The sequence below is a fragment of the Motacilla alba genome, chromosome 1A (assembly GCF_015832195.1).
Source record: "Motacilla alba alba isolate MOTALB_02 chromosome 1A, Motacilla_alba_V1.0_pri, whole genome shotgun sequence".
In the NCBI taxonomy this organism is placed as follows: Eukaryota; Metazoa; Chordata; class Aves; order Passeriformes; family Motacillidae; genus Motacilla; species Motacilla alba.
Window position 1 is genome coordinate 63224814 of NC_052031.1, and position 10239 is coordinate 63235052.

Sequence of the window (10239 nt, forward strand, 5' to 3'; positions counted from 1 at the left end):
GTTGACTTTTTTCCTTTTTTTTTAAAGAAAAAATATTCAAGTATGTTAGAAGGAGAATTACTTCATTTCCGAGTGTGTTTTACATATACTACATCTAGATCATAACTTGTAAAAAGTGATTTACATTTTTGTAACTATTTTTGAGTACTCTTGCAACTCAGTATTCATCTGTAATAAAAAAATAAATTAAAACAAACAAACAAACAAAAAAAAAACCCTACTAACTTTGTTCAACTGTGAAAATACCACTGGGGCAACACAGGTGTGTGTACCTAGATATAGGTATATATATATATATATATATATATAAAGAGGAAGAACACACTTATTGCCAGATAGTAAAACAAAAGGATCTATGTAGAGCAAATTCTTCAGGGCACACAGTCAATTTAAATGAAATAGCTTCCAAACATAAGTATAATTTGACTCAGTTTTTGAAATTTTCAAGCATATTAGTCCTTGTCTCTCCTCCACTTAAAGATTCTTAAACCAATATTGTTCTTTCAACCCCAACAAGAGGGCAAGTCAGGCCTCTCTATAAAGGCAGTTCATAAGTGCATTTGTAAGGATAATTTAACTAAATCCCAGGTACCTTCAATATTGATGGAAGTTAAAATAGCCGTATCACACATTTTTTGAGCACTCTTTAATTAGAAAAAGCATTTATAAAAGTCCTAAAGCAGAACCTATTTTTTAGCTCCTAATAATAAATTTAATTTGGTCTCAGAGAATCAGTATCTCATTTTATCATTCATCGCACTGTGATTAACTCTAAATTTCTGTAAGATTAATTTTTAAGTTGATTAAACAAAAGTGGTTTTAAACTCAGTTTCTGAGACCCCTTCCAGAGTCAGTTTACAATGCTATTGTCCATCAGTGCTAAATGAATGTGCAGGAATTTGTCCAGAGGGAAAAAAAAAAAAAAGAAAAAAGGGTAAGAGGGGCAGAAAGCATTTTGGGTAAAAATCAGAGGAAAGGTGAACAAGGCAGATATCCCAGTGGGAGTGTGTTACAGCCCACCCAGCCAGGATGGAGACAGAGGAAATATTCTCTGAAGGACTTGGAGAAGTCTCATGATTGCTGGCCCTTTTACTGGGTGTCTGCTAGAAATCCAACCCAGCAGAGGGGAAACAGGACTGCAAGGAGGGTATGAGGTTCTGTAGGGAGGAATTCAAGAGGGCCCAAGCCCAATTAAAACTTAACCTGGCTACCACCATAAAAGACAATAAAAAATGATTTCATAAATACAACAAGAAAAGGAGGGCTAAATCTCCACCCTCATTGGATGCAGTGGAAAATAATAGTGGGAAAGAATGAGGAAAAGGCTGAGGTACTTAATGCCATCTTGGCCTCAGTCTCCAGTAGCAAGACCAGGTGTCCCCAGGGTAGCCAGCCCTGAGCTGGAAGAGAGGGAGAGGGAGCAGTATGAACCCCACATTCCAGAAGTTGATGCTGCTGTGCCTCTCAGACACACACAGATCTACAGGGCTGGCTGGGATCCACCTGAGGGTGCTGAGCAAGCTGCTGAGAGAGGCCACAGAGCCACTTCCAACCACATACCAGCAGTCCTGGATATTCAGGCAGGTCCCAGTTGGCTGGAAATTAGGAAGTATTCCTCCCACTTACAGAGAGGGAAGGAGGATCTAACCTGATCTCCTGTGACAAGGTGACCTGCATTTTGGATAAGGGAAAGGCTTTGGATTTTTTTACCTGGACTTTAGCAGAACTTATCTTTTTCCAGTGTCCTCACCTGGAGAAACTGGCTGCTCCTGGCTTGAACTTGTGCACTCTTTGCTGGGTAAAATAAATGGCTGGGTGAACAGGCCCAGAGAGCTGTGAACGGAGTGGCTGAGGGAGCTGGAAATGTTTGGTCTGGAGAAAAGGATGCTTGGGGGGGACCTTCTGGCTCTCCACAATTCAGGAGAATGCAGCCAGATGAGGGTCAGGCTCTGCTACCACAGAACAAGGGACAGAAAAGGGGAAAGAGCCTCAAGCTGCACCAGGAGATGTTTAGAAGGAATATTGGGGAAAAAAGGTCTTCCACAAAAGAGTGGTCAAGCACTGGAAAAGGCTGCCCAGGGCCATGGGGGAGCCACCAACCCTGGAGGCATTTAAAAGACATGGATGTGGCACGTGGGGACATGGGCTAGTGGTGAACTTGGCAGTGTGAGGTTAATGGTTGGGCCCGACCACCTTGAAGGTCTTTCCCAACCTTAACAATTCCAGTATTCCAAACTAAGTACAACTTTTCTTCAGTCTATAGTGCATCAGGCCAAGATGCTGATTTTTCACAGTGGCAGCTTACAAACTAAAAGCAAGCTGACTGTGGCATGTGCATCATGTGGAAACCTCTTCAGAAACTCACTATTACACTATTTCAGAAGCTGCACCCCATGGAAAGTCCTTTTAAAAGTTTAACTGGCAAATGCATGGTAAAATATTTTGGTTTCCATCTAAATCTACACTAAATTCCAATCCTCAGAGACAGGATTTCCACTTTATTTCTCTCTATACACACACACTAAGCTCAAGAACGGTAACACAGTAATGTGTTGTTAAAATTTTGAAAAAAGTAAGCCTAGCAGAAAGAACTTGACTGTAGGTCTCTCCTCCTCAGAAATTTTTAAAAAATCCCAAACATCACTGTGTTCTACAATAAACAGAAGATACTTATATGAAAACATACGTATTTAATATAAATGGATACTAAAACAAATTCAAAGTAAAGCAATTCCATCTTCAAGTAAATCCACCTCAAGATAAAAAAAATTCTAGCAGTGGGTTCTGGCAAAGTGTTTGGGAATAAAGAGCTACAAGACCAAGTTTTTGCAACAATACACACAATACTGGATAGCTTTTACCTGCATTCACTTTATTCAGAAACCTTAAGGAGACACAGAATAAACATTAAGGAAACACATAATGAACTCATAATATTTAGTACATTTATTTATTTACAATCAAACGGAAGTTTAGATAACAAAAAAATTTCTAAACCTTTAGAAGTTTTGTATTTTGAATATTTAAATTTTATGTGGAATCATTTCACTTGAATATAAACACCTGGAAAGGAGACAAAAAATTACTTACGAGCTTCTAATTTTAAGGCTTGTAAGGTTGTTACAAAGAATCCTTTCATAATCTTGTATATTGAGATCAAATTGCTTATGAATTGATGTAATGGCTTGTTACTTTCTGCTTCCCAGATGAAGGGGGCTTGTTCAGCTGCGTTTTTAAATGTTAAAATGCTCCAGTTTCGCTGCAGGAGATTATATTCTGTTTTTGTGAGCATTAACTGATGAAGCACCTCTAAAACTGTTCACCTTCTTCCAGATTTCTTCTGCCTCCAGCCGATGTGCCCAAAATCACATGTGCAACAGCAAGGATGTCTACAGCAGTGATTTGCTCAAAATGTCCACAGCTTAGGGCAAGCATCTGTCATCCCTTTCAGCTCACATTTATTCAATATCCTCTCCCACAGCTGCATCCCCTCCCCAGAGTGTTCACAGAACAGAATAGTTCCGGCTACAACAGACCCACAACAATCATCTGGAGCCCTCACCAAAAGTTAGAGCACATTAGGAAGGGCATTGTCCAAGTGCCTCTGAGACATGGACACGCCTGGGGCACTGACCTGGAAGCCTCTTCCCTGCCATGCCACCCTCATAGAGGGCACCCTTCAGCCTCCCTCTCTCCAAATTGGACAAACCCAAAGTCCTTGGCTGCTCCTCACAGGACATGCCTTCGATCATATCCGTATTGAAGTATGGGACTTCCCCTCCATTTTCATACACACTCATTGTCACTTGAAAGAGATGATTGCCATTTGTGAATTTTTCATCTTCTACTCAGATCAAAAGATGCAGTGCTTTGGTGTGGCTGTGCTGAAAGCTCTCATGAATGCCACAGTTCATAGCCAGAGTGCAATTCTCCAGTATGTACAGAAACCAAACCCAATCAGCCAGCACGCTCAAACACTGATAGCAATGTCCCTGTGAACTGCTTTTTTATAAATAACACGGCACATTAAATGCCTTTTTAAGTCCTTTGTTGAAGGAAGAACAACAGCTCTAGTAACAGATCCTAGGCTACAGCCTTGAAATTACTAGTTTTCACACTGGAATAATTTGAGTTTGGATGTTTTGCACTTCAAAATGTGCTTGCACACCCTAAATCCTTCATTTCCAAAGATATCAAGTTTTAAATACTGTCAGCCCTTAGTGCCAGATTCCAACTGTATTCTTGCAAACAACCTACCCTCCAGCAGTGATTGCTTAGATTGATCTACTACAGCCTTATAATCCAGAGGAAGGATGAAGAGAAGCAAAAGGCTTAGTTTGGAACCACCTTTGCTATCAGCATTAAATATTTTAATTACTTTTTCTTGAAGGAAACAAACAGCCCCAACTATTACTGTTGCACAGGCACCTAAAATCAATTTATGAATGCACACAAAAATTTGCCCTCTTTTCCAGGACTGCACTAAAATGAGAGGAATATTCCTGGAGTCTATGGAAGAATGGGTCTGAATGGGTCTTTGGAAGAATGGGTCTGAACCTGACATAGGATTCAATCCAAGTGAAGACTTGCCTGACTATTTAATATTTGATGCTATATGCTATCTGATAAAGAGGTTCAAATTTGGTTCTTTAATCAAGGAAAATGCTGAATAGGTGAAAACTCTACATTCTAAAATTTACCACAGTTGTTCATGGGAGTCCTAAAAATCAGGATTTAGCCCTATACCATTTTCACTGAGTGGAAGGTTTTTAAAGACCTCAGAGTATTACAAACTGCCAGAGATTTTAGGTCCTTTTTTTTTTTTTTTGTACTAAATTAGCACTATAGTTTAGACATGCTTGATTTTTCTTAAAACTAAAACTTAGAACTTTTGCAAATATAACATAAGACATATTTTTAAGCAAAATCCATTTCTAAATTCTGCTCCGAAAGACATTCCAATGAATGAATTTTTATCATTCCAATGACAAATACAAAAACCTGCTTTTCTCTTAAGGGCATTATATAGGTATGATAATAATTTCTCTTTCTGAGGATCCAAAATAACTTGATAAATATTATGCCCATTCCTCTAGCTGTGATTCAAAGGATGGGAACGTTCACTAGGCAGTGTCTGTAACAAGGTGATCACAGGAAATTTTAGCCTCATGAATGCCAACAAACTTAAGGCAGACACAGATGTCACATGAATCTGATGGGAAACTGCAGAAAAACTCCATAAAAATTACATCCCTGAAAACCACTTGAGGAACATCCATTGCCACTTGTATGTGCAAGTAAAAAAACTTCGTTCACTCTTTTCTTAATTCAGAAAGTCCTCTGTGATTACTTAGAAAGAAATTTATGGGTACATAATTCTGTTTCTCCAACCACTCCTTAGAATGGAATTTACATTTTTAATGGTTTAATTGAAAGAGTGGACAGAACCCCCAGAATTTATTTCAGTCACACCTAAAATAAATCTGCCATCTGAACAATGAAAAGGAAAAAAAGCCTGCTATGTCAGAAAAGCAGAATTCTTCAAATTGGTCAATCCTAACTCTTCAGGACAAAGTAATACAAATCCTGATGTATACCAAGAAAGTTCAGATAATATAATTCTAAATTAAGAAAATTACAAATAATTTGATTTTTATATGTAAACATAGTACTACTTCTGAAGACTTAGGTCTAGAGAGCAGATACCTTTGCTTAAAGGATACAAAGTAATGAGGGAAGATTAGGGTTGCAAGAGGCCTTATCAGAAAAGATAAATCCAGCCTTCAAATGTAAGGTATTTATTTTTACTAACACCAGCAGGGGTTATTTCCACATAACTCTTAAGTCTTTAGAAGTATGAGGCAGAAAAAAGAAAAACAAGCCCTTCACTTTAAATTTCTGAGGTATTCTTACATTTACAAATATCAAAGTAACAAAGTAATGAAATGTAACAGATGTTACTGAAAGTCACTTTGAAACACTTTCACTTACACTGAACTTAAAAGTAGATTTAGTCGACATGACTTAAAATTTAGGGTCAGTAGAGTGAGACTTGGAGTGTACTGAGGGGAAAGCCCTACACAAATAGCAAGCAAGGAAACAAACAAACAAAAACCCCCAGTAAAAGTTCTGAGTATCAAGACTGGTTCAACAAGAATTTTTCTCTTTCCTTGTTATAACCAAATTAGTTTTCCTTGAGCAGAAAGAACTTCCCTGTAAGGGCGCGTGAGCATGAAGCGCTGCACAGATGGACAGCAGCAGATTGCACCACACATGAGGATATCGGGCCCTGCACACACAAACCACACACAAACCTGAACATGGGCAGGAAGGCACTGTGAACTTTACATTTAAGGACTCACAGAAAGTGTGTTTCCATCATGCCACAAACCTTTTCCCACTTGGTTTTGCAAGCTTTCCTGGAAGCTGGGCTTTCAGTATCTATCCAGCCAAGCCCTCAGAGAGACACCATGCTTAGATATCTGTCTCAGCCTCTCCGTAAAGATTTGGGGAATTATTGCCCTTAAGATTGCAATTCAATTGTTCCTCTGGAGCAGAAATACGCTTCATAGCATAACTGCATTTTGGCATCTCTAAATCTGAGTGGTTGTCATCAGCCTGACACCATAGAAGCAGCTAAGAGTACCTAGAGAGCAGATACTCTTCACCAAGCTCTGGCAACAGCTGTGGCACTTGGAAAGAAGTGTGAGGAAGCTGGCCCAACAGCCCATGGGTGTTTTCAAAGACATGCAGAAAACAGTCAAGGAACTCCTAATCAACTGCAAAAGGACTAAAACTGCACTGGGAGTCCTAGTGAGGCATGATCTGACCACTGTGTCACCAAATCCTCATGGAGGTTTCTGTGTGAACGTGACAGAAGCAAATGTGTCATCTGGTATGCTCAGTTTACAACCACCCCAGGTAGAATCAAACTGGTAGGAAGCCTTAAACTTAATTATAACGATGGTCAGAGAAAGATTTGGATGAAAACAAATCCAAAGGCAACAGACCCTATTTTAATGCCAACTGTCTCAATCTGGTGTGCATATGACCCACCCACTCCCTCAGATGAGCTAAAGCACCATCTCAGCTTCAGTGTCCCAGACTAACAGCAGAAAGTGCTACTGGTGGAACAATTCACATAGACACATTGAGGCAGAGAGCACATAAACTTATCTCCTGTATTTAATTGTCTTCCTTCCAAAATACGCTTAAGAATCTCTTTAAGAGGCTCTCAAAAAAAGGCTCTGGGATTATCTACACTTCATTGAGCTTCCAAGCATCACCTGTTTGAACACTACTGTGATTTTCTTCTTTCAGATCCTATCATAATGAGGACCACTACTGCACTCAGCAGACACTGTCTGCCCTGCAGTCTGTGTTCGAGGATGGTCAGCAGTCTGCTTCCAGTATTAGGGAGTGAGAAACTGATAGCCCCTGAAGGAAAAACAAGGAAGTAATTACAACATTTGCATCAACATTTACTTTAGACAGTCGAGCCATGGATGTGGAGGTGCTCAGATCATGGTCATATATTCAAAAAATATATGTAAAAGAGCAAAATCTGAAGAACAGAAATGCAAGCAGCCAGGAAGGGCTGATAACAAAAACAATTAAGCAGGTCTACTGAAACAGGTGTTCAAGCACTGTGACAAACACTACCCAAACTTCCACTAAAATGCTGCAGCAAGGTGGCAAAAGATGCATTCACGGTGTGCAATTGATAGGCAAAAAGAATTGCTAAGACAGAAAAGAAAAACTGCTTATGAGATAAACCAGAGTCTCCTGACAAGAACCAAAGCCGCAGGCAGAGCTCATCATGACAATGTCCCAGAGCAGAAGGGTGGGCTCGGGCGCCGAGGTATCAAGAGGACATGGTCAACCCTGTTACACAGATCAGAAGCCTCAAAACTCCTAAAGTGTTTAAAGACCAGATTTACAGAAAGTGGTTTAGATGCCTGAAGATTCTGAGAGATTTTCAGGAATACTTCAACACCCAACTCTGTTTATAGTAGCAGATACTAGGCACCCACGCACCTCTGAAAAATCACACAGGATATTTCACAACGAAAATATTCTGGACAATGTTTGAAAACTTGGCCATGTACAGTTTGGCCTTGGAAGCAGAAGAACAAAGAACTCATAGCCAGGATTTCCAAACCTGTGGGCTAGAGAACTACTCCAAGGGTTCTCCAGTTGACAGGGACACCAATTTCCTGGTGCAGAAAAGGAAAGCACAGGGAAGGAAGGCAGGCCCCTGCTGCTCCTCTGAACTAATTCTAAAATCCCCTTTTGTAGCCACCCTTATGCCCCATCATTAAGGGCATCACCAGCGCGACACAGGACTGTCAGTGCTGCGGCACAGGGAGCGCTCGGACGGGGCAGGCAGGTGAAGGGGGAGATGAAAGAAAGAGAAGGCAGGTGCAAGTAGGAGAAGGCAGGAAAAGGCAGGAGAAGGCAGGTGCTGGCAGGAGGAGACAGGTGAGGGCAAGTGAAGGCAGGTGGGAGCAGGTGGAGGCAGGAGGAAACAGATGAAGCTGCAAGCAGCTGGAGGCAGGTGGAGTCGGACCTCGAAAGGCCCATCCCTGCAGCCACGCTCCGGCTGGGCTCTGCAGCCCTCTCGGCCAGCGCAGCTCCTGGCTGTGACCCGGGGCTGGCAGGGCTGTGACCCGGGCTGGCAGGGCTGTGACCCAGCCGGGACCAGCCCCCGCTCCGGCCGGCCTGCCCCGGCCCGTCCCCGCTCCCCGCCGGCGCGGCCTCACCCGGATGTGGATCCGGCCGCCCCCCCGCTCCCCGCGGCCCAGGTCACCTTGATGCCTCCGAGCTGAATTGTCTGTCCGCAGGCTGGCTTGTCTCACCTTGTGTAAACGCAACTGATGGCGTCAGATAACTCCTACAATACGAGTTGCTTAATGAAGGAAACAACCTTGTGTTTGTAGCATTGCGTAAGATTGCATCACCGGATAAATATGCATTAGGTAGGCGGAGAGCGTGGATTAGATAGGCGGGTCCATGTGAGTTTTGCTTTACAAAAGATTGCACGTTATCACCACCTGAGCGTGGTTTGTGGAAAGCCCCACTGTGCGCCCTTTAGAGAATAAACAGTGTTCATTCTGTAAACTTTCTCGACTGCTCTGTTTGTGTTTGGGGAGCTCCTAAAGCCGGGAGAAGCCCCCGCTGCGCCGGGCGCTGCTGCTCATCCCGCCGGGCTCGGGGCCGCCCCCGCCGCTCACTGATCCTGCCGGGGGCATCCCGGCTGGCATCCCGGCTGGCATCCCGGCTGGCATCCCGGCTGGCATCCCGGCTGGCTGGCATCACCCCTGGCCTTCGATGGAGCCTCTGCCCCTTGCCCTTTGGTTTCCGCTCCGTGTTCGCTCACCCAGCGCGACCGTAGGCCCGGTGCGTGGCAGAGCACCGGCGGTGTCTCTTCAGTGTCATCCCAGAATCACAGGATGCTGAGGGCTAGGAGGGACCTCTGGAGATCATCCAGTCCAACCTCTCTGCCAGGACAGGGTCACGCAGAGCAGGTGGCACAGAGGTGGATATGGAATGTCTCCAGAGTGGGAGCATCCACACCCTCCCTGGGCAGCTGTTCCAGTGCTCTGCCATCCTCAATGGGAAGAAGTTCTTCCTCATGTTAAAGTGCAACTTCTAGTGTTTTAGTTTATGGACTTTGTTCCTCATACTGTCAATGGGTACCACTGGAAAGAGTTTGGTCCCTGCTCGTGGCACTCTTTTGAGATACTTACCTGCATTAATGAGGTCCCCTCTCAGTCCTCTCTTCTCCAGAATAAACAGCCCCAGCTCCCGCAGTCTCTTCTCGTCAGAGACCTCTCATCACTCATTACCTTTGTGGCCCTTCTTCAGTAGCTCTTTGTCTGTCTTGTACTGAGAAGCCTGGAAATGAATCAGGAACTGGCGAGACAGTGAGGATCACACCAGCCCTCGGCTGGGCAGGAGGGGATTAGCCTTTGTGCCATTCTGTGAGAGGAAATGGCATAAAGAGGCCAAAGCAAGGGCAAGCAGCTGAGCTGTGAATGACACATTGTGATGAACTGGGAAAACAACCGGTTCATTTCACTACTGAACCTCTTTTGTAAACAGAACTGTGTCAGTATGTAGTAGAAGGATATTTAATGAGCAGTACATTAAAAGTCAGAGAATGAAAAAGATGTGCAACATTATGCCACTGGAGCAGTACCTTGCAGCAGTTTCCTGTTCCATACTACATGAAGAAAC

At 43.1% G+C, this 10239-nt stretch overlaps 1 protein-coding gene across 2 annotated transcripts in view; it reads right to left on the reverse strand.

The window, feature by feature from the left end:
- The window catches only part of CCDC91 (coiled-coil domain containing 91), a 115911-nt gene extending 106823 nt beyond the window's left edge, over positions 1–9088 (reverse strand). Inside the window, exon 1 of one of the 2 annotated variants that reach the window (XM_038154189.1) lies at positions 8859–9088. The gene's annotated coding sequence lies outside the window, so the exon portion shown is untranslated. Of the gene's footprint in view, positions 1–8809 lie in introns of both variants that reach the window. The other variant, XM_038154188.1, reaches the window with a different exon arrangement.
- Positions 9089–10239: the final 1151 nt, after the last annotated feature.